A 26,440-nucleotide genomic window follows, 5' to 3' on the forward strand; every position below is an offset into this window, starting at 1 on the left:
CAACATGTCAATAGTTTGGTACATCAACAAGCAGGGAGGAACCAAATCTTATCCCCTTTGTCAAGGATCCCACAGAGTGTGGCAGTGGGTGATCTCTTCCAACCATTTTCTAATAGCAATACATATTCCAGGGAGTTCCAATGTGATTGCAGACAAACTGAGCAGATGTGTCCTTCAGCCTCACGAGTTGTCTTTCAATCCAGAAGTGGCGGAAAGGATCTTCCGTCAATGTGGTCGACTTGTGATCTTTTTGCCTCTTGTAAAAAATGTCCACGGAGGCAAGGGCTCACCCAAAAGATGCTTTATTCCAACATAAAATTCACAACCTTCACCACAGCTGACCTAGGTTTCGTCTGTATGACTTCATCAGAGTGTGGTGAAAAAGGTAGCCTATAAATACAACAATCTCAATTAATACATTTATTAAATAATTAACTAATTAATCAATTTATGAATAAGTTAAACTCTAAAATAAAAGTGAAATAGTAATAAACACGTACATGCCATATTAAAATTGAAATTGAAAAAGATGGTTCATTTAAAATGTAATATAAATAAATGTGAAAAAATAATGTAAAAATTGAATTTTATACACATACTACATTTAATTTATATATAAACTACATATTATTTAAAAATGGAAATGAAAAATATGCAACATACCCAATAAACAAAAAGGCTTCAGCCTCAACATGTTAAAAACCTAAGTTTCAACAGGGGTTTGAGCGACACACACTTGTTCAAACTGTAAGCCTGAAGTCTTAGTTGCCATTTTAACTCACAAACATCAAGATGGCAATCTAAGACCCTTCCATTTTTGTCCTTAATCTGTTGTTGTACAACAAAAAACTTGAAATGATGATCTTTATATCCCATGATGTGCCTAGCTAAAGAATTAGTCACTTTTTTATGTTTAATGTCTAAAATGTGCTCATTAATTCTCTCCCTGAACTTCCTACAGGTCTTGCCAACATAAAATGCCGTGCACACCTGACATTTGGCAAGATAAATCACATTTTGAGAATAACAGTCAAAATGGCCCATAAATTTAATAGAGGTGTGGTTAATTTTGATTTGTTTACCTGTTATTAAAATGTGTCTGCACATCATGCATCTCCCACATTTAAAGTTACCCAAGTTTTTGTTGGTCCTAATTTCAACCAGCTTAGTACTATTCTCAAACATTTCTTTTAAACTTTTATCCTTTCTAAAAATAAACTTGAGTTTGTGTGTAGCCAACCTAGATAATTCATCCAATTTGGAAAAGGATTCCCAGTATTTTTCAATTATTCTAATAATGTACTCTGCATCCGCATTGTAAGTTAATATATATAAAAAATGTTCCTTGAATGGAACATTACTACTCACACCTCCATTTAAAGCATTAAAAAATTCTTTTTCACTGTTTAAAATAGGTACATAAAGGCCGCTGTCCCTTTTAATTTGAACCTCACGTCTCATTTCTTCACACATGTATTTAGGATACCCTCTATTCAAAAATAATTTCATCATAAAGTCCAACTCGACCTGGAAGTCCACGTCCTCACTTACCATATGGGCTGCTCTTACCATTTGCCCCTTGATAACGGCTTTCTTTTGATGGACTGGATGCCAACTATCAAAATGTAAATATGAATTGGAGAACGTGGGCTTCCTGTAAATTTTAGAGATCAAACATTTCTTTGTCCTATCAAAAATCAACCTAATATCCAAGTATGTGATGTTGTTATATTTAACCTCATGTGTAAACTTTAAAAACCACATTGTTTGATTAATGTATCGAATAAATGCTTCTAACATGTTTTTGTCCCCTTGCCAAATAATAAGGATGTCGTCTAAAAAATAGAAGTTATGTTCTTACCATAACGTTCCATGTTAGTTGTCTTCTTCTCGCCTTCTTCTTGCTGGATGGGTTCTAAAAGCTCGAGAGTTGGTTCCATCGAGGCTTATCCCACAATGCTGAGTTACCTCAGATCTCGTTTGTAAGCTAACCCCAGCTTATAATAGTAACAGAATAACTCTAAACAGAGTCCACCTCTAACAACAGGAAGAAAGAAGGGTGACCTATATCCTGATCCAGGAAATATGCAGAACAGCATATGTCTAAGAAAGAGGTGGTAGAAAGAGAGGTCACGATCACAACTCTTCTAGGTCTGTCCAGGCCAGGGGGAAGGAGGTGGGGAAGAAGACAACTAACATGGAGCGTTATGGTAAGAACATAACCTATATGTTAAGTTGTCTATCTCATTCTTGCTGGATGGGACCCTAGCACCTTGTCCCGGGTAGCCTGAACAGACTCCTGAGAACAGTGGAACCAAAATTAGCTCTGTGCCTAGAAGCTAAATCCAACTTATAATGAGAAATAAAAGTGTGAGGAGTAGATGGTGTCAATAGGCAGTCTGTCTTGGAAGGCTAAAGAAGTAGCCAAAGCTCTGGTGGAATGGGCTTTAGGTTTATTAGGCAATTTTGTTGTCTAATTTCATATACCAGGAAATCAAAGATGTTAGCCACCTTGATAATGATACCTTTGAAACTGAAAGTCCATTTCTGCTTTCCATAGGAGACAAACAGCTGATCAGATTTTCTGAATTGTTTTGTTCTATCCAAGTAGTACCTCAATTGACGATGAACATCCAGGCAATGTAATTTTGTTCAGACCTATTGGAATACTCTGGGAAAAAGACAGGAGGTCAATGCTTTGGTTTAGATTTGATGTCAAGACCACCTTAGGCAAAAGGACGGGTTAGTTGATACTCTGTCCTTATGAAACAAAAGATAAGGAGGGCGACAACTGAGTGCTTGAAGCTCTGAAACTCTTCTAGCTGATGTAATAGCTACCAGAAAAGAGTTTTCCATGATAACAATTTTAAGGAACAGGAAGCTGCAGGTTCGAAAGGGGAAGAATCAAAGAAGCAAGAACTAAATTTAGGTCCCAAGGAGAAGGAGGATTTCTTATAGGAGGTCTGAGAAGAAAAACTCCTTTCAAAAAGGCTTTGCAGAGTTTGTGGGACATTAGGGCAGATTCAGAAATACCCACATGAAAGTTAGAAATAGCTGCCAATTGAACTTTAAGTAGAGGGAGATGAACCTGCATGGAAGAGTTCAGCTAGAAAATCAAGGACTAGTTGGATGGAAGCGGTGAAAGGATCTATGTCCTTTCCTTGAGCCCAATATGTGAAACGTTTCCACTTACTCAAATAAATCTTTCTTGAGAGATCAGTGGGAAAGGAGGAAATGCATACAGAAGTCCCCGGGGCCAAACTTGGACTAGAGCGTCTCTGCTGGGTTGGCCTGGTAAAGGGAATAGAGTGAAATATTCTCTGCACTTGCTGTTTTGGGGAGTAGCAAAAAGATCGCAGCAAGGCTGACCCCACTTGAGAAAAATTTCTCTCACTACAGAGTCTTTCAGAGACCACTCGTGAGGCATGAGAATAGCTCTGCTCAACTTGTCCGCAATATGATTGGATTTCCCGGGGATGTGCGTTGCTATCAGAACGCTGAGAAGAAATCGCCCATTGCCACAGTCTGAGTGCTTCTCGACACAGGGGATATGATCTGGTTCCGCCTTGTTTGTTGATGTACCACACTACAGACATATTGTCTGTCTGGATTGCAATTGTTCCCAAGGGAAGAGAGTCTTGAAGGGCTTGCAACGCTAAAAGCACTGCTCTCATCTCCAGAACATTTATGTGCAAGTGGCATTCGTTTGGTTGCCATGTGCCCTGGACTGTCCTGCCCTGATAATGCCCCCACCCGATCAGGGAGGCATCCGTTGTCAGTGTAGCAACGGAGGAGGTGGAACAAAGGTCTTCCGACAGGAGATGGGGAAGACATCCACCACATGAGATGCTTTTTGCGCCTGCGTGATCACAATGGTGTGAGACATTGGAAGTTCCTGATATGACCATTGAGTAAAAGCATCCACTGAAGGATCCGCATGTGGTATCTGGCTAATGGAAGGAGAGGTATGGCGCTGCCATAATTCCCAACACCTTTAGAACTAACCTGGCTTTGATTCTGTTGTTGTTGAGAAGGAGTGATACCAATATGTGAATGTCTGATATCCTTTGATGTGTTAGCCTTGCAGACATGTTTATTGTATCTAGATTTGCGCCTATGTAGGTAATAGTCAAAACAGACTAATTTATTGAAATACCCAGCTTTTGACAAAAGTGTAATCTCTGGCCATCAGAAGGAGATGCTTGGTGGGAGCTGTGAGGAGCCAGTCGTCCAAATACGAAACACCTGGAATCCTTGTCGTCTCAGGTGAGAAGCTACCACTGCCATGCATTTGGTAAACACCGGGGCAGTGGTGAGACCAAAGGGCAGGGCCCTGAACTGAAAATGACTGGTTCCCAGCCTGAGCGGAGGAATCTTCTGGGCGTCTGTTCATCTTTATGTGATAGTCTATAGAGCACATCCAGTTTCCTCTGCCCAAAAGGGGAAGGCTGGATTTCAGCGTGACCACCCGAAATCTTGTTTTGTTGACTGATTTGTTGAAGACAGTGAGATCCAATATCGGTCTCCAGACCCCTGTTTTGTTTGGAACAAAAAAGAACCTAGAGTAGATTCGGATCCTTGTTGGTCTGCTGGCACTGGCTGAATTGCTCTTTTGCAAGCAGTTTTGAAATTTCCAAAGCTGCTAGATCCCTTTGAGCGGTGGAACATCTGGAAGGGATTTTTTGACTGATTTGGAAAGCGAAGAAAGGGGATAGAATAGCCAATGATGGACTGTACCCATTTGTCTTGAGTCAGGGATAGCCAGGCTTCTGGGTACAGTGACAATCTTCCCCGACTGCCTCCGAAGATGGGCAGTCGGGCAACACCTCAGGGATGCTGAAAGGGCTTGTCAGGAAGGCTTCCGATTGCCCTGGTTCTGCGGACCCCCTTCCCCTAGGGCGTCTACCATTGTTATTCCCCTCTGCCTCTGGTGGGAACGACTCTGTCGTCAGGCGAAGTCCCTTGAGATTGTTTACGGAACCACATCTTTCCACCCTTCTGGCCTTTGGGGTAAGGCCTGGAAGGAGTAGAAAACGGACACCGGCGGCAGAAAGGGTCTTGCCATCAGTCTCGCACCTAGTCAAGGTTTCTTTCACTTGAGGACCAAAGAGATGATCCATCAAAGGGAGTTTGAAAGACGTCTTGAAAGGGTCCGCAAAATTGCATAGCCGCATCCAGGCTACACCTGTCCCTGCGTTTTCCATCAGCCGAAGCCGCGTAAGAGCATGGAGGAGTTGGTTATGGAATTAAGGGTAGCCAGCTGCGTGTTCATCTTGTCTTGGAAACCAGCTGTAGGATCCTTAACATTTCACTCGCTTCTTTGATCAAGTCCTTTGAAGACGAGTGAAATGGCACAGGTAATTCAGCAAGCGCATGGTAAATGTCGCTGAGGAAAACATCCGCTTCCACCTATCCATGGACCTAGATTCCTTGTTAGGTGGATGGACAGGTACTGAAGGATCAGCTAGTTCCTTCTTTGTGGCAGCAGCTACCACCATAGCACCCACAGAAACTCCTTTTGTTAAAAATTGTTTGTCTGCTGGAGCTGTTATGAACTTAGAGGGTCTCCTGGGAGTGGGGTCCACTGAATCAGGAGCCGTCCATGCCTTCTTAGCAACCACCTGCATGAGGGGGTCGAAGGGGGGGACACCCAGGAGGTGGAAGGACGAGAGCCAGACGCCTCAAGATACACAGATTCGTCCTCCGAAGGGTTGAGGGCTGGCCAATTTCCCCTCTGTTTGAGGATCTCCAGAATGTCTGCAAATGAGACATCTTCAGAAGGGGAACGGGGGGAACCCTCAGAATCATCCAAATCTGTGTCTGACGTGATGGACTCAGGTGAGTCAATGTGTTTCCTCTTACACTTCCTCTTCCGAGGGGCTCTTCTGCCAAATCAGGAGAGGCCTCGAAGAGGATGAAATCCCACAGGGGCTCCTGAGGAGCTGGCTCTCTGCGGTCCGGGATGAGGGAGTGAGTCGACTTAGCCTGAGGCACCATAGAGGGAGGGCCGACTGTGGAGTAGAGCCAGGCTCTAACACACTCCGCATGACCTCGAATGCACCCCTGTCAGGCAGAGCCAGAGGTCCCGCTCCGAGCTAAGAACCCCCTCGGCACCGACAGTGATGGCTCGAGGCGATGTCGGAGCCGAACTCACCAGCGAAGCCCGAGAGGGAGAGGGGGTCCGACAAGGGTCCGATGCCACTCACCCCTCGGGCCGAGGGAAGTCCGCCGAGATTCTTCCAAGGCGAAGACAATTGTATCGGCTCCGATGCAATCACAGTCTCGGTTCGAGCTCAAGAGAGTCGAAGGAGGAATATGTTGATGGACGGGGCAGGCATCGACTGATGAGTCGGGCTCTGAAGCATCTGGGCCAGTGCCTCGGACTTAAGTAGTCGACTCACTACCCTCTGAAGGTCATGATCCGACAGCCTCGATGACCTAGAGGTGAGACCTTTGGCTCCGTTCAGACAGCAGGGAGATCCTGGAGCCGAATGAAGAGATGGTGACCTGGACCTCTTCCTAGTTGTCGGCTCCGAAGGTCTGGTCGGAGCCGACACGGAATCTCTATTACCTCGGCTCCGGCGGGAAACTGTGGACTGAGACTTATCGGCTCCAGCCAGAGCCGATGAAGGCAAGGTTGAAACCTTAGGTCTCGGCTCAGTTGCGGGCCGAAGACCTAGATGCGGCTTCCCTGTTGAAACAGACAGGGAATCCTCCGGCTTGAGTAAGCCTCTAAGAATTAATTTATTCTTTCTTTCCTGCAGGACCCTGGGGCTGAAGCCATGGCACACAGCACAGGAGTCCTGCAGGTGCAAAACCCCAGACAATAGACACAAGAAGTGTGAGCGTCTGTCAGAGACATTTTCTGACAGCATCACACTTCTTGAATCGAGACCTTTGCTTCTTTAGACATTTGTCTGAACAGGTGTACACAAACACACACAAACACACTAGTTATACACTGTCAGATAATACAATAAAAGTAGTAATAGTACTTTAAACTGTAATAAAACACACACAATCCACTAGGGAAGGAAGGCCTATAGGCCGAGGAAGAACCAAAGGTTCTTGGGGAAAAAAGCGGAAATTTTTGGGTAGGGAATAAAAGTTTTCTAACCTACTCTAAACTAAGTAAAAATATTAAATTAAAAGGGGTTTTAAAGACTAATTTCAACTAGAAAATAGTACTCACCAGGAACCGGTAGAAACAACCAACCTCGAAGCTGTAGCGGCAAACGAGATCTGGGGTAACTCTCGCCTAGCATTGTGGGATATAAGGGGAGCCTCGAGCCGGTGGAACCAACTCTCGAGCTTTTAGAGTGGCCAAGTCGGAGCCGAGGTCGGCTCCGAACCCATCCAGCAAGAATGAAGGCGAGATAGACAACTTAACATCCGTGTATAAAATTTAATATTTGAACTAAATTCGCAATCAAATACAAATTTAGATTCCCAATAGGCCATTATATAGTTAGCATATATGGGGGCACAAGCTGCCCCCATAGCTACCTAATGAATTGTCGAAATAAGTGTTCTTCAAAGGACAGAAAATTGTTTTTTAAGACTGTTTCCATTAATCTGACATATAAATTAATGGTGTGTTGTTCATAAATGCCCGTTGCAAAAAGTTGTTCTTCCAACCACATTAGCCCCATATCATGTGGTATACATGTAAACAAATTAATGACATCAATAGTGACAAAACAAATATCATTCTGAAAGTCCAGTTTTTTAATTTTATCAAGTAAATGCCACGAATCCCTAGTGATTTGAGGAAACTTCTGTAAACCTGGTTTTAATTTTGTATCCAAGAACTGACTGATAAATGTAGTTTTACCTCTCTTCCCGTCAACTATAGGCCTAAACTTGACATTGTTTAGGCCTTTATGTATTTTAGAATTCCAAAATTCCACTAACCACTGGTGCATTGTTAGACATAAAATTGAATTCTTTCTCATTTATTTCACCTTGAAAGAGCATATCATCTAAAATCAATTCAACCTTTTTATAGGCTATGTTAATTTCATTTCTGCTTGTTTCTATATAATTGTCACTCATAAGCATGGCTAAAATCTCACTCACATAATCGCCTTTGTCAACTATAACAACTCCACTACCCTTGTCGGGTTTCATAATTCATATATTTGGTATATTTTTTAAAAATTTTAGAATATCTGAATCCTCTTTGTTCATGTTGTTCAAAAACAAATGCTCTCTATTATTTATGTGACATCTGATGTCTTGTTCACATAAATTCTGAAAAACCTCCATAATTTTATTGTATGGGGGGGTTGAAAGTACTAGGTTTTTGTAACTTGCCTTCTTGATAGGCCCTTTCTTCTGTTATATCATTCTCAAAATACAAGGGCTATCAACAATATTGGCCTTCCTACAAGGAACAAAGTTAAAACCTTTTGACATAAACTCAGCATGTGCATTGTCCAAAATAATACTAGAATAATTAAAAATCTTAAAATCCTTTGCTGCATTTTTGTCAGATATAAGGGTTGAGCGTGATTTATGTGGAAGTTCATGTCAAAATAACAACAAGTTTGGAAACATTTTGGACCTATATGGTAAGCAAAATGAAACTGAAATGACTTTTACAACGAACATTACACATGATTCGTTTGCAAGCATGAATGGTTTGTTCAACATTGATTTTCGAGATCATGCCTTTAATTTGCACGATGAGTATGTACTAGATGTAGAAAACATTGATTTGAACATTATAGATATTGACCATGATTGCTGTTTGTTAAATGGTGGTAGCAGTATGAATAAGACTGCTCCCATTAGTGATGTTTTTGACACAGATGGGTGTCTAATACATAGCGACCATGTTTTAAATATTGACAAACTGTTGAATCAAGATATTTCTTTGTATAATGTTGACAGCAGTAAGAATAAGACTGTTTCTGATAGTAATGCAGCAGACATAGTTGTGTGTTCACTACACAATGACCCTAGTACAAATAGTGATGAACGGTTTAATTTATCACAATTGAGTATTTACAACATTTTATATTTTGAGTCTAATAACAATGTACAGGCACATATTAACTTAGATGGTTCTTTCTTGGAGACAATGCAGCAACAGGACCCTATAGATAATTTGTTAAGTACTGCAGGGCAATTTAAATCAGATGATGGAACCAACACTTTTATTTCTTCTATGGTTGATACGACTGAGGGAGAAATTATTTTAAACGAAGATGTAAACACAACAAGTGAAGTAGGAGTATTAAATAACCCTACTATATTATTTAATGCAGCCAAGGATTTTAAGATTTTCAATTATTCTAGTACTATTTTGGACAATGTACATGCTGAGTTTATGTCAAAAGGTTTTAACTTTGTTCCTTGTAGGAAGGCCAATATTGTTGATACCCTTATTGATTTTAGAATGTTTGTGCGTAAACTTAATTTGGCCTTGTACTTTGAGAATGATATAACAGAAGAAAGGGCCTATCAAGAAGGCAAGTTACAAAAACCTAGTACTTTCAACCCCCCATACAATAAAATTACAGAGGTTTTTTAGAATTTATGTGAACAAGACATCAGATGTCACATAAATAATAGAGAGCATTTGTTTTTGAACAACATGAACAAAGAGGATTCAGATATTCTAAAATTTTTAAAAAATATACCAAATATATGAATTATGAAACCCGACAAGGGTAGTGGAGTTGTTATAGTTGACAAAGGCGATTATGTGAGTGAGATTTTAGCCATGCTTATGAGTGACAATTATATAGAAACAAGCAGAAATGAAATTAACATAGCCTATAAAAAGGTTGAATTGATTTTAGATGATATGCTCTTTCAAGGTGAAATAAATGAGAAAGAATTCAATTTTATGTCTAACAATGCACCAGTGGTTAGTGGAATTTTTGGAATTCCCAAAATACATAAAGGCCTAAACAATGTCAAGTTTAGGCCTATAGTTGATGGGAAGAGAAGTAAAACTATATTTATTAGTCAGTTTTTGGACACAAAATTAAAACTAGGTTTACAGAAGTTTTCTCAAATCACTAGGGATTCGTGGCATTTACTTGATAAAATTAAAAAACTGGACTTTCAGAATGATATTTGTTTTGTCACTATTGATGTCATTAATTTGTTTACATGTATACCACATGATATGGGGCTAATGTGGTTGGAAGAACAACTTTTTGCAACGGGCATTTATGAACAACACACCATTAATTTATATGTCAGATTAATGGAAACAGTCTTAAAAAACAATTTTCTGTCCTTTGAAGAACACTTATTTCGACAATTCACAGGGGTAGCTATGGGGGCAGCTTGTGCCCCCATATATGCTAACTATATAATGGCCTATTGGGAATCTAAATTTGTATTTGATTGCAAATTTAGTTCACATATTAAATTTTATACACGTTTTTTAGACGACATCCTTATTATTTGGCAAGGGGACAAAAACATGTTAGAAGCATTTATTCGATACATTAATCAAACAGTGTGGTTTTTAAAGTTTACACATGAGGTTAAATATAAAAACATCACATACTTGGATATTAGGTTGATTTTTGATAGGACAAAGAAATGTTTGATCTCTAAAATTTACAGGAAGCCCACGTTCTCCAATTCATACTTACATTTTGATAGTTGGAATCCAGTCCATCAAAAGAAAGCCATTATCAAGGGGCAAATGGTAAGAGCAGCCCGTATGGTAAGTGAGGACGTGGACTTCCAGGTCGAGTTGGACTTTATGATGAAATTATTTTTGAATAGAAGGTATCCTAAATACATGTGTGAAGAAATTAGACGTGAGGTTCAAATTAAAAGGGACAGCGGCCTTTATGTACCTATTTTAAACAGTGGAAAATAATTTTTTAATGTTTTAAATGGAGGTGTGAGTAGTAATGTTCCATTCAAGGAACATTTTTTATATATATTAACTTACAATGCGGATGCAGAGTACATTATTAGAATAATTGAAAAATACTGGGAATCCTTTTCCAAATTGGATGAATTTTCTAGGTTGGCTACACACAAACTCAAGTTTATTTTTAGAAAGGATAAAAGTTTAAAAGAAATTTTTGAGAATAGTACTAAGCCGGTTGAAATTAGGACCAACAAAAACTTGGGTAACTTTAAATGTGGGAGATGCATGACGTGCAGACACATTTTAATAACAGGTAAACAAATCAAAATTAACCACACCTCTATTAAATTTATGGGCCATTTTGACTGTTATTCTCAAAATGTGATTTATCTTGCCAAATGTCAGGTGTGCATGGCATTTTATGTTGGCAAGACCTGTAGGAAGTTCAGGGAGAGAATTAATGAGCACATTTTAGACATTAAACATAAAAAAGTGACTAATTCTTTAGCTAGGCACATCATGGCATATGAAGATCATCATTTCAAGTTTTTTGTTGTACAACAACAGATTAAGGACCAAAATGGAAGGGTCTTAGATTGCCATCTTGATGTTTGTGAGTTAAAATGGCAACTAAGACTTCAGGCTTACATTTATCCTGGTTTGAACGAGTGTGTGTCGCTCAAACCCCTGTTGAAACTTAGGTTTTTAACATGTTGAGGCTGAAGCCTTTTTGTTTATTGGGTATGTTGCATATTTATCATTTCCATTTTTAAATAATATGTAGTTTATATATAAATTAAATGTAGTATGGGTATAAAATTCAATTTTTACATTATTTTTTCACATTTATTTATATTACATTTTAAATGAACCATCTTTTTCAATTTCAATTTTAATATGGCATGTACGTGTTAATTACTATTTCACTTTTATTTTAGAGTTTAACTTATTCATAAATTGATTAATTAGTTAATTATTTAATAAATGTATTAATTGAGATTGTTGTATTTATAGGCTGCCTTTTTCACCACACTCTGATGAAGTCATACAGACGAAACCCAGGTCAGCTGTGGTGAAGGTTGTGAATTTTTTGTTGGAGTAAAGCATCTTTTGGGTGAGCCCTTGCCTCCGTGGACATTTTTTACAAGTTTCATTTTTGTTCTTTGGTTTGGATCTTTTTGCCTCTTCCCTGTACAACAAGTGCAGCAATTACTTCACCCTGATCCCCCCTCCGGGAAAGTCACCAAAAGATGCTGTTCTCCACAATTGGCCCCTTATCTCCTGTACACCTTTTTCTTGATACCACTAATTCCAAAATTCTAACAGAAATCGCTCAGGTTGAAAAACTCAGTAATCCTCATTGCCCCCTTTTGGCCTCGACAGATTTGGTTCCCCTTCCTTTGGCCTTATCTGATTCAACAACTCTGGATTCTGGACCCAATTCCTGACCTTCTATCCCATCCCGATGGACTTGTTCACCCAGATATTTTGAACCTCAAGCTGACTTCATGGTTCCTCTAAATCCAGTAGTTGCCAGGCATCTAAATATTTCCTCCCCTGTACACGACATCCTCCTATTGTCTTATAAACCTTCCACTCATAAACTGTACTCTAGCAAATGGAAGAGATTTACCATTTGGGCCCACGAAAAACATATTGATCCTTTTTCTGCTTCTATAGATCATACAGTATTTTAGACTTTTTAGCCTCGCTGTTTAATGCTGGAGCTTCCTCTTCTACCATCAGACTAGAATAACCTGCAATTTCCAATTTCCATGATGGTTTGGAAGAACATTCTTTAGCCTCTCATAGACTTTGCAAGTCATTTTTAAAAGGCACATTTTTATTGAAACCTCCTTTCAAAGATCCATCACTGCCTTGGGTTCTAAACTTAGTGTCACAAACCATAGTACATTCTCCCTTTGAACCCTCTGCAGAATGTGATCTGAAATTTTTGACTTGGAAGGCATTGTTTTTGGTAACTATAACCTCTGCCAGAAGGATCTCAGAAATTCAGTCCTCATCATGTAAACCACCTTATCTGATTTTTCACAAAAGATAGTTTCTTTACAAACAAACCCTTCTTTTCTACCCAAGATAGTCTCAGAGTCCAACAACAATCAAGGTATTAATTTACCAATTTTCTTTCCAAATTTTTCCAACAAAGTTGAATATTCCTTACATTTACTAGACGTTCGCAGACAATCACATTTCTATCTTCACAGAACAAAAGACATTTGAAAGTCTGACCATTTCCTTTTCCAGGGCAAATTTTGGCAAGCTAGTCAGCAAGGTCACTCTGGCAGGATGGCTAAAGGACTGTATTTCATTTATCTATGATAACAACAAAATAGCCTTGCCTAGGCCTGTGAAAGTCCATTCTACAAGATCTGTAGCCACTTCAACAGTTTTCCAATCTAGAGCTTCAGTAGATGATATAGGTGCAGCAGTTACTTGGGCTTCTCCCCAGACCTTTATTACTCATTACAAATTGGACTTGGTGTCTAGGGAAAGAGTATCCTTTGGTTCGAAGGTGCTCAGGAATATCCTTCCATGAGTCCACTCAAGATCTAAGGTAGCTGGGGACTCTGTCCCATCTGTCAAGGATAAAATGAAGATTGACAACTTCAGATACAGAAGTTATGTACTTACCATAACGTTCCATCTGTGTTATCCATCTTTATTTATCTTTGACTCCCTTCCACCCCCCGGCCTTTAAAGATTTTTTGGTGGGGCAGATTATATACCTTTAAATTAGTGTGACCTTTCAAGCACAGTAGATATGGCTTCCAGCTGGGCTTCCTTTTCTATTATCTATACATTCTCTGCAAACTCAATCTGAGGTAATTGTGAGAGAGGGATTGTGGGTAGAGGTGAAGCTCAAGAGTTTTTGGCTGGTGGAAGCTGTAGTAATGTAACGACTGAGTCAGTTCCAATATTGGAAGCGGACCCATCTGTCAAGGATAAATGAAGATGGACAACCCGGCTGGAACATTATGGTAAGTACATAACTTCTTTTTTTGTGTGGTAAGCCTAAAACTACCCCTGCCCCTAACCCCAACCCTAAAATTAGGGTACTAAACAGTGTTTCCCTAGCGGTAACACTATTTAGACAGAGTATGTCTGTAGATTAGTGAAAAAAATTTTCCAGTGATCAGAAAGTGCCCTGCTCATAAAATCCCAGCTTACTCTCTCAAATGCATTCTTTGCATCAAGGCCCATTAACAACAGTTGATTTTTCTTACATTCTGTTTACCTGTGGATCTTCAGTGTTCAGTTAATGTTGTCAAATGTTTGCCTCTCCTCCACAAAACCACATTGAGCCACATCTATCAATTTTGGCACCACTTTTGCAATTCATTTAGCTATTATAGACATAAACACTATATAATCATGGTTAAGTATTAAAATGGGCCTGCATGAATCTGAATCTATGGATTTTTACCCTCTTTAGGTATTACAGTTACCACGTCTTTCTTCTAGGATGCTGGTGCTTCTCCTCCTCTTAAAATACTGTTAAACAAAACCCTCCAGAACTTTATCAGTTTTTTCCCTCCTAGCTTCAAAACTTGTATAGGAATACCAGATATCCTGGGGACATTCCTGTAGATTGGTTATACATCACCATTTTATATCATCTCCTCCTATCCTAACTGTTAATAATAGAACTTTGTCTACCTCTAACCTTGGCATATATAATTCTTCAATAAACATTTCCATTTGTACATTTTCCTGATTTCAATATTTCTCTGCTTTATACAGATTTTCATAGAATTTCCAGAAGATTTCTAATACTTCTAGAGGACCTGTTGTATCTTCCTTGTTATAGGCTTCCTAAGCTTGGTGCAGCCTTTACTACTTTCTGTTGCTTGAGTCATTGTGCTAAAAGATTTTGTGCTCTAAAGTTATTATCAAAAAACAGTTGCTTAACAGCAGTCATTCTAAAGTCAGGCACATTACTGAGGTGATCTCTTATTTTCTGTTTATCATTCTGCAGCTACTCCTCTTCTTGTTCTGCAAGATTCCCCCTATTTTGCAATACTTTAACATTTGTCAGTCCCTCCAAAGAACTCTTGTTACTTCTTAACCATATCTCCCTTTCTTTTATTTCCACCTGTTTTTAAACTCCGCTTTAATTTTATCCCACTCCCTAGCTATATTTTCAGAAGAAATTTCTATTTTCTCTAATATGACATCAACAGAACTTGCCACACCTTTGGAATAAACTTCCTATTCATGTTAAACAAAGCCCCTTGTTGGCCTTATTTAAGTGTAATTTGGATGACTGGATGGGTAACCAGAAATTTACCCAGGGGGTTCCACTTGTGTACCTCTTGGACAGGTGCAGTATGTGCCAATTTTAGTGTCTGCTTGAACCAGACACCCTTGGGAACATGGGATGTTCTGTAGTCCTATCTCACCTTCATTCTCGGCAATTCTCTAGTTCAAAATCTTCTGGTTGGCTTGTGGCAAGGAGGTATCCCATAATGCACCTCTAACATATCCCAGATCTTGTTTGCCGCTCATTGAGCTCAGACGTGCTTCTTCTTGGCCGTGGCTAAGTGAAAATGTTTTTCTACTCGTTTCTCAATTTATTGCTTCCTAAATATCTGTATTCACTGATTTAGTGATCGTTCATAACCTCTGTCTGTTTTAGACATTTTGTGGCATTGTTTGCTCTGTTTTTGCTGTTGCTGATTGGCCGTCCTACCATTGGCCTTTTGCATGTATCCCTGCATCGCTCTTGTCTCTTGTTTGCTGTTCGGATTGCTTAATTGTTGTTTCTTTCTCTTTTCACCAAGGGCTAGGCCCATTTAAGTTAGAAAACCTGGTCCTAGGTTCTGTTGCTCGTGTCTTCTTCCAGGGCTAGGCGCGTTTAAGTTAGAGGACCTAGTCCTCTGTCCGTTATTTCCTTCTTCTCTTAGGGCTAGGCCCATTTAAGTTAGAGGACCTAGTCCTCTGTCTGTCTGCCTTTATTGTTTCCACAGGACTAACCATTTATTTAGAGGTAGTCCTTGTTTGGTCTTTACTTGGTTTTCTGGCATTGGTGCTTATTAGTGTATAGATATGTCTAAGGATGCTAAGGACCACAAGCTTTCTGGCTTTAAAAAATGTACTAAGTGTGCCCAGAAAATGTCTTTGACAGATGGGCATAATATTTGTGTCTGCTGCTTAGGTGCTATTTACCTTCAAGAGTCTTGCTCATTTTGTCATGCCTTTAGTCACTGTGTTCTTCAAGAGAGAAAGAACAAACTTATTTTGAAAGGCCTGTTAAAGCATTCTTTTGAGGATGAGTTGCCTTCTTCGTCCTCCAGTTCTAAATCACCATCTTCCAAAAAGGACAAAGCCAAATCCACTAAAAGGCGGTCTCCCACTCATTCGGTGTCATCGGAGCCGCCAGACAAGATTGCCAAATCAACTACATCCACTTCGGCTCCACTGATTTCGGTGCCAACAGAGGTTTCTGATGTGGAACAATCAGTTTCGGTTCCAGGAGTTTCGGAGCCGATAACTGAGTCCGTGTCTCAGAGCCGGTCAGCTAAACTCCGCCTGGTCTCTCCAACACTCAGATCGCCTATCTTTCAGCAGTCTAGGCCCCCACTTTATCCTCCAGGTGCTTTAGGAGCCTTTCTGATGAGGACATTGAGAGAGTGGTGTGCAGACTCCTCAAGACCTCTGTGCTGGCAAATTTACTTTTGGCTCTGTCCCAGTCAGCTCTGGAGCCTAATGTGCCTGTACACCCTGTCGATGTTCCTCCTCCAAGCCGCTCCGGCTCATTGGAGCCAGAGATGTCGGTGCATCCTGCTATGGAAAGGTCGGTTCCAGCTACCTCAGTTGGTCTCTCAGTTCCGATATCCGCTCCAACCCCTTCAATGCCATCCGTGGGGTCTAGGGTCCTAAGCTCTCCGGTCGGGCCCGAGGGGGACGCTTGGACCTGAACTACTTTGGTTCTGAGCCTTCCTCTCGGTGCTTCGGCTCAGGTGAGTTTGGACCCCACATCTGCCTCGAAGCCTATCTCCTCGGCACCTTCGGAGCGCGGGGGCATTCTCGGAGCCGGGAGGGTCAGCTTTTGAGGTGATGAGGAGTGTTCTGTCCAAGTCTTCTGTTCCAGCCAGGGGTACCGACACTCTTCCCCGTAAAGAGACGACTTCAGTCTCAGCGCCCTCTCTCATTCAACACAGCAGAGACTCGCTGCCTCAGGAAACCTCCATGAGTGGTCCCCAGTCTTCCGAGGTCTCTCCAGAATATCCTTCTGAGGAGCCTCCTCAGAAGAAAACTTATAAGAGGAAACATGTTGACTCCCCCGATGAGTCCATTACATCAGACTCTGACCTCGAGGAGTCAGAAGGGTCCCCCAAGTCGTCCTCTGATGATATCTCCTTCGCAGATATCCTTGAGATCCTGAAACAGAGAGGCGGCTGGCCCACCATGTCCCCTTCTGCTGAAGAGTCAGTGTACCTGAAGGCTTTTGGGTTTCAACCCTCCGCCTCTTGGGTGTCTCCACCTTTTGACGAGCTACTGGATCTAGTGAGTCAAAAGGTGTGGGAATCTCCCAATACTGGAACAGGTTCCTAGAAGACCTAATAAATTGTTGTCAGCACTTCAGGACAAAGATTTTATTACTAAAGGCATGCCAGTAGATGCCATGGTGGTGGCAGCAGCCACCAAAAAGGAACTTGCTGAAACTTCCTCCACTGTCCATCCACCAAACAAGGAGTCTTGAATGATGGGTAGGTACGGGAAGCATATCTTTTCTTCAGCAGCTTTAACACTCAGATCACTGGCTACCTGTCTCACTTCACTAGGCTCCAGAGAGATCTCCTGAAAGAACTGGGAGAGACTCTACAAGGTAACGTATCTGAAGCGGTGTCTGATAAGTTTAACGCACAGATGTCTACCTTAAATTCTATCATAAACTCCTCCATGCGGCTGATATCTTATGCAGCGGATGGAGCGAGTAGGGCAGCGGGTTCAGGAGTTTCTCTTAGAAGACACTCCTGGATGCTCTTGTGTAACTTTGCAGAGGCGTTTAAGTCTAAAGTTACCAATGCCCCCTTTGATGGGTCCTCGTTGTTTGGACCCAAGGTAAAGTACACACTCACCAGTTGCGAACAGGAAGGGAAAACCCTTGTCTGCCGTGGGAGTCTGTTTTTCTGTTCCTTCTAGACCCTATCCCAAAGGGCAGAAGGCCAGTAAAATGTGGTTCAAGAAGTCACAGAGGTTTTTCCAGGACGCACAGAGTGATTCCTTCTCCAGAGGCAGAGGAGGAGGAAATAACGGTAGACGCCGTCCTAGAGGCAGGGGAGGCCCGCAGAACCAGGGAGACCATGATTCCTTTTATGGTCATCCCTACCAGCGCTCCTGAAAGGAGGCCTGACTGCGCGTCTCTGGAGCCAGTCGGGGGACGTATATCCTTATACCCAGAAGCCTGACGCGATATCACTCAAGACAAGTGGATACTAAGGATAATTACCAGAGGATACCGTATTCCCTTCTCTTTCCCCCACCTCGGATCAGACGAATCCCAGATTCCACCCAATCCCTGGGATTCAGCAACTCTAGAAATCCCAAAGTTGCTCGTAAAGAGAGTCATCCAACCTGTCTCTGCAGACCAAGTAGGATTAGGGACTTACTCCAGATTCTTTTTGGTGCCAAAAAGAATAGGGGACTTGAGACCAATCTTGGATCTCAGCAAATTGAACATATCTGTACAGAAGTCAAAGTTCCGAATGGTCACTTTACAGTCGATACTCCCGTTGTTAGGGAAAGACATTTGGATGTGCTCCATAGATCTCCAAGATGCGTACTACCACATCAAAATGGACAGAGCATCAATGAGTCACTTATGCTTCTGGCTGGGTGCTAGTCATTATCAGTTTTGCGCCCTGCAATTTGGTCTCACAACAGCCCCCAGGGTGTTCACCAAATGCATGGCAGTGGTCATGGCTCACTTGAGACGCCTTGGATTCCAAGTGTTTCCGTACCTGGACGACTGGCTCCTTACTGCCACCACCAGGCATCTACTATTACAGGCCAGGGACGCCACCATATCCACTTGCCTGCAGCTAGGGATTACAATAAACTGGCAAAAAATCTGCATTATCACCCGCTCAGCATGTCAATGTTATTGGCACTGAAATAAATACTCTCATAATGAGGGCTTACTTCCCCGTAGAGAGAGAATTCAGAATCTCAGGCAACAAAGTTTGAGTCTGCTTCCTCAGCGGAAGGCAAAAGCAAAGACGGTGCTCAAATTGTTAGGGACGATGGCCTCTACAATAACATTAGTTCCATTAGCCAGATTGCACATGAGGGTTCTGCAGTGTTACTTTTTGTCCAATGGTCACTGCAGCACCTACCGCTTTCTCACCCCATTCTGATAACAGAATCGTGCAAACAGGATCTTTGCTGGTGGACCCAGTCAAGTCATCTGACCACAGGCAGACCTTTTGTTCAGTCTCCCCCTGTCGCCACCATGACCACGGATGCCTCTCAGATAGGGTGGGGAGGGCATTATCTAGGGAGAACAGTCCAAGGCATGTGGCAGGAACATGAGGTTCATTTGCATATCAATGTCTTGGAGATGAGAGCAGTGCTTCTGGCGTTGCAAGCACTTCACAGCTTTCTCCCTCTAGGGACGATTATGATCCACTCAGACAATATGTCGGTGGTATTGTACATAAACAAGGAGGGAACAGATCTTATCCCCTTTGCGGAGTGGCCCTTCGAGTATGGGAGTAGGCAGTGTCTTCCCAACGTTTTCTGATCTCAACGCACATTCCGGGGAAAACCAACATGATAGCTGCCAGGCTCAGCAGGGCTATTCTGATGCCTCACGAGTGGTCTCTGAATCCACACATTGCGGAACAGATTTTTCGCAGATGGGGTCAGCCTTGCTGTGATCTTTTTGCCACCCCTCTGAATGCCAAATGCAACAGCTACTTCACCCTGATCCCCCCAAAGGGGGAGACACCCTGAGATACACTCATTCATGATTGGCCCGCGGGGCTTCTCTATGCATTCCCACCATTTCCCCTGATATCGAAGGTAATTTAGAAAGCAAGATCCTTGGGAAGCAAAATGATCCTCATTGCTCCTTACTGGCCTCGTCAGATTTGGTTCCCCTTCCTCAGACCTCATCTAATGGATGAACCTTGGACTCTGGACCCAGTGCCAGATTTACTGACACACATGTCAGGGGTGTTCCATCCCTCTCTCCACACCCTCAATTTAACAGCTTGGCTGCTCCAATTCCATCTCTAGTCAGGCTTCATGACTTTTCCCCTGATGTTGTACATATTTTGACTTTTTTCTCACAAACCTTCAACTACAGAGACTTACACCAGTAAGTGGAAAAGGTTTTCCTTTTGGGCCTGTGAGAGAAACCTCGATCCCTATAAAGCTCCCATCTCTGCCATTTTGGAGTTTCGTACTCAGTTGTTCCATCAAGGCTCAGCAGCTGCCACTATTAAAGTTCAATTGGCAACTATTTCTACCTTTCATTTGGCTAATGATCCTAACCTTATGGTGCATAGATTGTGTAGAGCTTTTCTTAAAGGAGCCACATTATTACGACCTCCAGTCATGGATCCTGTGGCACCATGGGATATGAAATTTGTACTTCAAAAACTTACTTTGAGTCCTTTTGAAACTTCAGCAGCCTGTGACGTCAAGTTCCTATCATGGAAAACCATATTTTTAGTGGCCATTACATCTGCAAGGAGGGTCTCAGAATCGCAAGCCCTCTCTATTAAGCCCCCTTATTTGGTGTTTCACAGAGATAGGGTTTTTTTACGGACCAACCCTTCATTTGTTCCTAAGGTCTCTTCTCAGGCCAATATTAATCAATCCATTGAATTACCTGTGTTCTTCCCTAATTGTTCTGACAGGGCAGAGTACAAATTTCACCAGCTTGACATTCATAGACAATTGCGATTTTATCTTGATAGAACAAAGTATTTCAGAAGGTCAGACCAATTGTTTATTTCCTTTTTGGATGCAAGGAAAGGCCTACCAGTCTCCAAAATCACCTTGTCTCACTGGATTTCAAGCTGCTTTTCATTTATTTATACATCCAGTGGCAAAGCTCTTCCCTTCAAGGTGAAAGCTCACTCTACCAGATCTGTTTCTACTTCAGTAGCCTTTCAAGCAAAAATTCCAGTAGATAACATTTGTGCAGCAGCAACATAGGCTTCACCTCATTCATTCATAACTCACTACAAATTGGACGTGGCTTCCAGGCACAGGTCTTCCTTTGGTTCCACAGTACTCAGGAGCATTTTCCAGTGAGCTACCCAAGATAAAGGTGCTAGGGACGCTGTCTCAAGTGTAAGAATGAAGGCGAGATAGGACTACAGAACATAAAGAAGCTATGTCCTCACCATAATGTTCGATGTTTGTAGTCCATCTTGCCCTTCATTCTTACAAACCCCCTCCTGTCCCCTCCTTGAGGACCTGGGGGTATTGTGACTATTGCCATATATCTATGTTGAGACCTTTCTACATGGTTTGTTCTTTGTCTCTGTATATTTACTACTTGCAGCAAACAAGATCTGGGATACGTTCGTGGTGCATTATGGGATACCTCCTTGCCATGAGCCAACCAGAAGATTTTGAGCTAGAGAATTGCCAAGTCGGAGCCGAGGTTTGGCTCCAAACCCAAGTGTAAGAATGAAGGGCGAGATGGACTACAAACATCGAATGTTATGGTGAGTACATAACTTCTTTTTCAACTTAGCTAGGCTTGTAAGGGCCCTGAGGTCGTTAACCTAATAACGTCCTTTGATTCTATGATCCTAATAGCTCCTGAATAATTTCCACTTCCCATTCTGTAACTTCCTCTCTTTTCAACAGATATGTGGGAAAGTGCCAATGTCTCCTTTTTATTTCATTATCCTGTGTTTTTATTTTAGTTATTACTGGCACATGATCTGACATAGTTATTGGATGCATATTAAGACCTTCAATTAAATGCACATGTTCCTGTGAAATGTAAACTCTGTCTAGCCTAGCCCAGTTTTTGTATCATGGGGAATAATATGTAAATTCACTCTGATCTCCTAGTACTGAATTTATATTTTCCATGACAAATATTTTCATAAATTTCTTCAAAAATCTACCCTTTGTTATATTTTCTCTTCTGGGCTGTCATACATGTCTTCACTGTTGCAAATCAAATTCCAGTCCCCACCTATAAATAATATTCCTTGCTGAAAGCTAATTATTTCTCCCCAAATTTTCTTAAGTTCCATTATAGTAGTTTTAGGTGGAATATAAATACATGCCAGTGTAATCCTCCTGCATTGCTAGTAGCACCGTAGTACTGCAACTCTACCATTATTATCTTTTTTTATCCTCTTCTGTAACTATTGGAGCTCCTCTTGAAATTAATGTAAGTACTCCTCTTTTCCTTTGTCCTTGGTATTCCATTGAATAACCATTCTGAAAAGCTTTCTTTATCAAATTCACATTTAGTTGTTTCCAAGTGTGTCTCCCGTAACATAGCCATTTGCACTCTATATTTTTAATATGCTTCACTACTCATACCTTTTTGTATTTATCTGCAAGACCATTGACATTTAAAGACATTACAGGAAGTATCATTGCATTAAAAAGTTATTATTCCCACCTTTTATGTTTAACAATTTTTTTTGCTAAATGTCTACTTCCAGCTTTTGTGTTACATGGATACACTGTTTGGCAGGTTGATCTTTTATACAGTTGTTTCATGCCATATCCATTTGAGCCTATGTCACATCTTACAAAACATTTTATTATATTGAAAGCCCTGAAATAAAAAAAAACACACCCAAATACCCCTAAAACCAGCTAACTTAATAAAAACCCATAAAACTATGTACATATTCAAATATTGAAGTTTTAACCTCCTCAGTGGAACATATGTTCCAAATTGACAGCCACATTCATAGACTTCAGTTAACCTAAAAGAAAAGTTATCCATGCTAAGATGCGTGGTGCAGCCTGGGCTTCAACTAAGTGCTTTCTGGTTTTGTCTTATCTTTATAGCTCTCCCAGTTTTTAAATTCTCCAATTCTTTTGGGTTTCTAATACCATGACAGGAACGGACTCAATTCCTAAGTCAAGGTACAATTAAAGTTCATAAAATTAGTATTGTTTCACTCTTTGATGTCAGCCAAAAGTGCTCTTCGCAGCACCCGCAATGTGCCCAGTAATGACTCCTTCTGCAATTCATACGGAGTTACATGTATCGGTTGCGTATTTAAATAGGATTGTAGACTCTTTTTTTATACGACCCATTGCTCCAACTACTATTGGAACTATGTGGGTATTTTTCTTCCACATTGCTCTTATTTCTGTCTGCAAATCCTGATATTTTATGACTTTTTGTCTCTCTGTATGCAGGACACTGTAGTCACTGGATGTGGCGATTTCAATGATCAATGCTACTTTTGACTTCTTTTCCTGGACCACTATATCTGGTTTTCTAGCATCTATCTTTTGAACTGTTGGTAATGGGTGATCCCATGTAATGTAGACTTCATCATTTTCTATGATGCTTTGTTCCTCATATTTCCAGTATTTTTCAGCCACTTCAGTACCATAATGTTTGTAAAATCCCCAGTGCAGCCGTCTCACTACATTATTATGCCTTTCAGTATGCAGTCCTTCTGCCATTACTATGTTTCATCCAGCAATGAGATGTGCAGTTGTTTCCAATTCTGTTTTACAAAACCTACATTTTTCTGTTTCTCCCACATGTTTAATGCACTTCATAAACCAACATGTACGTAGCCCACTCTCTTTGGCTGCCAATCTTAACCTTTCATCTCTCGGTTTGAATTCACCTCTCCTTAACCATTCCTGCATTCATTCCTGATCAACATGAGGTTCTTCCAGAAGTTTTCTATACTTGTAACTATATTAGGTGTTGTCCATATTTCTTGCCCTTTCATCTGGTCCTTCACCTTATATTCTTTCTTTTGTCTTTTGGCTCATTCAGTTGCTGCCTGATTTTTATCTATTTCTGGTTTGATTTCCATTTCTGCTTGATGCCGACATGCTTCTCTTAGATTAAGCAGAGAAGTCATATTAAATTTATTCTCCTCATGTTTCAAAACTTTCACTACATTTGGGTCTTGTGAGGTCAGCAGATGGAGTCCCACGATTGTAGCTCTATACATGTAATCTATTTCAAGGAGGCCCAGCCCTCCTTCAGAGTGGGGAATATATAATCTTGGTATGCACTGATTTTTATAGATCATTTGGTGAGCATGAAGCATCCTTCTTGTTTTAATATCTAATCTATCCAACACATTTTGAAGCCAATCAATCACTCCAAAACTGTAAGTTAGGACAGGAAGAGCAAATTGGTTTATAGCTTGGATTTTGTTCCTAGATGTCAACACTGTTTTCAGGATTAATTTTAGTCTTCTGAAGTATTCCTTACTAAATTTTGTTCATGTTTTATTGCTGATCCTTCATCAGTTCCCAAATATTTATACACTCCCTCTTGCTCAAGTTCTTTTATATCACATTCTTGTCCCAAACTGATGTTTTCCTGGAGCTGTGTGAAGGTTGCCAGCCCAACTAGATAGAATTTTTTAAATAATCCTATGTCATTTGTAAATGTTAATATAATCCACAAGCTTGTTTTACAAATGTAAGAAAACTGTTATGTGCTGAGCTTCAAAAATGTAACTACAGTGCACCCTGCTGGAAAAGAGCAGACATGTGTATAAGCAATATGCCAATGCAAATGTATGATTTCATAGTAAGAGCTGGAATATGCAAAACTCTTAGAAAATAAGCTGATAAGTAAAGAGTTTTCCGATGCATATAAAGTTAGTTTATCTCAGCTAAAGAGACAGAATGTCTACAGCTGGAGTTTCATTCTATTGTCTGGAAACAGAGATAATTACAGGTTTCCAAGGTAATTGTTTTACAACTTTTCAGTTTCAGGCAAGTTTCTAAGAGAATTGTCAGCTTCTTAGAGATAAGTATTTTTAACAGAGACATGTTAAACATTTAAGTTCCTGCTAGCCTGGGAAACTAAATCAGATGTGACAAGAATGATGTAATCTGAGATGATTCAGCAGTAATGTGTATTATCAATTTAAGAACTATCTTATAGAGAAAGGAAGTGCATTTTGTATTTGTTTCTGAGCCTGAACACATCATCTCACCAACACTTTGCCATGCGCTGTAAGTTATTTAGAACCTAGTTCCTCTTGGAGATCGATAGGAATATAGCAAAATTAGGTAGATGTTTTCTGTTTTTATGTGACACTGTCCTGCTATGTTATTTTAAAGTATTTCCTGTGAATTGTGAACTCTGCTGTCACTGTGTTGAGTTAATAAGTATTGTCTTGTGCTTTTATTATATATTTAAACATTTTAACTGTGGCTGGTTTTGTATAGAGATAATTAAACTCTTAGCGTACTTGCATGTATTTGGTGATACTGTACAAGCCACTCCTAAATAGCCTTAGCCTTGTTTACACTTACTAACTGGATAACAGTAACATTACACAGTAGAATTGAACACCCTTTGGTAAGGTTCTTTATAGTAGCTTAGTAGCTGATAGTAGTGGTTGGTGGCAGTCGGTACTACCTTATAGTCTGGGCAGAAGGGGACATAGATAGTGAACCTGTGCCAGCCTTCCCCAGGAGTGTCTGTGTGTTTGTATATAAATCAAATTTCAAAGTGTGTGTGTGTGTGTGTGTGTGTGTGTGTGTGTGTGTGTGTGTGTGTTTGTGTCAGCTACTTGGGCAGGGACATGAAGCACTGGTGGGACAGAGAGGGTGCTGGAGGTTTTGGCTTGATCAGTCGGCTGAATCTCTTGATGAATTTATAGACCCATTATAGCCCTCTCAGAAGGGGGCTGCCTCGGTGGGGTTGGAAGTGGATTTGGAAACAACTCCATTGTGAATGACAGAGATGCTGATTCACCTGCAGCATCTTTCAGCTGCTATGCAGGACGTTAGACAACCATAACTTGTCCGCAGTATGCTAACATAACATAACTCAGGTGTTATTCAAACCTCTTTTAGAGACAAAGGTCCAAGGACATAGTGGTGTTCCTCATCTGCCTTGCCCAAATGTATGATGCACTGACTACACAGCTGTGCTATCACTGCCAATATTCCAGTGCCTGGACAAAAGCTCTCAGCACATTTTCACTCCCTCCACTTACAAAACGTTGAGTAAGCACATTTCTCTCCCTTCCCTGTGACATTGCATCCAAGTTGTTAATCAAATTATAGTCACCTGCATCACTGTCAAGGCTTTGTCTCAATGTGCCTGCGAAGCTGATTTGCATGACCTCAAAATAATTATGCTCTATATCTCTCAGCATGTTGGGTACGGGGGGGCTTACCCCTATTAGAACTGTTTTAGTGTCAATTTATTTGCATATTGGCATTATATTTTTGTCTTTTTTCTTGGGAAGTTAGTATAAGTAGGGATAAATTAGAGTATAAACAGCAATGAGCAGGATGTGTTTTGTGTTATAAAATGTGGTTGAGTATGATTGTAAAGGCAAGGACCTGTGGAAGAAACAGCATGATTGTTTGAGATGATGTATGCATTATTTTCACATAATACTGCTC

General features: G+C 40.8%; 1 protein-coding gene across 1 annotated transcript in view; it reads left to right on the forward strand.

Moving 5' to 3' along the window:
- HFM1 (helicase for meiosis 1) overlaps positions 1 to 26,440 on the forward strand; it is a 3,254,758-nt gene that overhangs the window by 1,882,921 nt on the left and 1,345,397 nt on the right. The window lies entirely within an intron of this gene.

Source organism: Protopterus annectens, chromosome 10.part0, assembly GCF_019279795.1.
Source record: "Protopterus annectens isolate FY-2018-M chromosome 10.part0, PAN1.0, whole genome shotgun sequence".
NCBI classification, from domain to species: Eukaryota; Metazoa; Chordata; order Ceratodontiformes; family Protopteridae; genus Protopterus; species Protopterus annectens.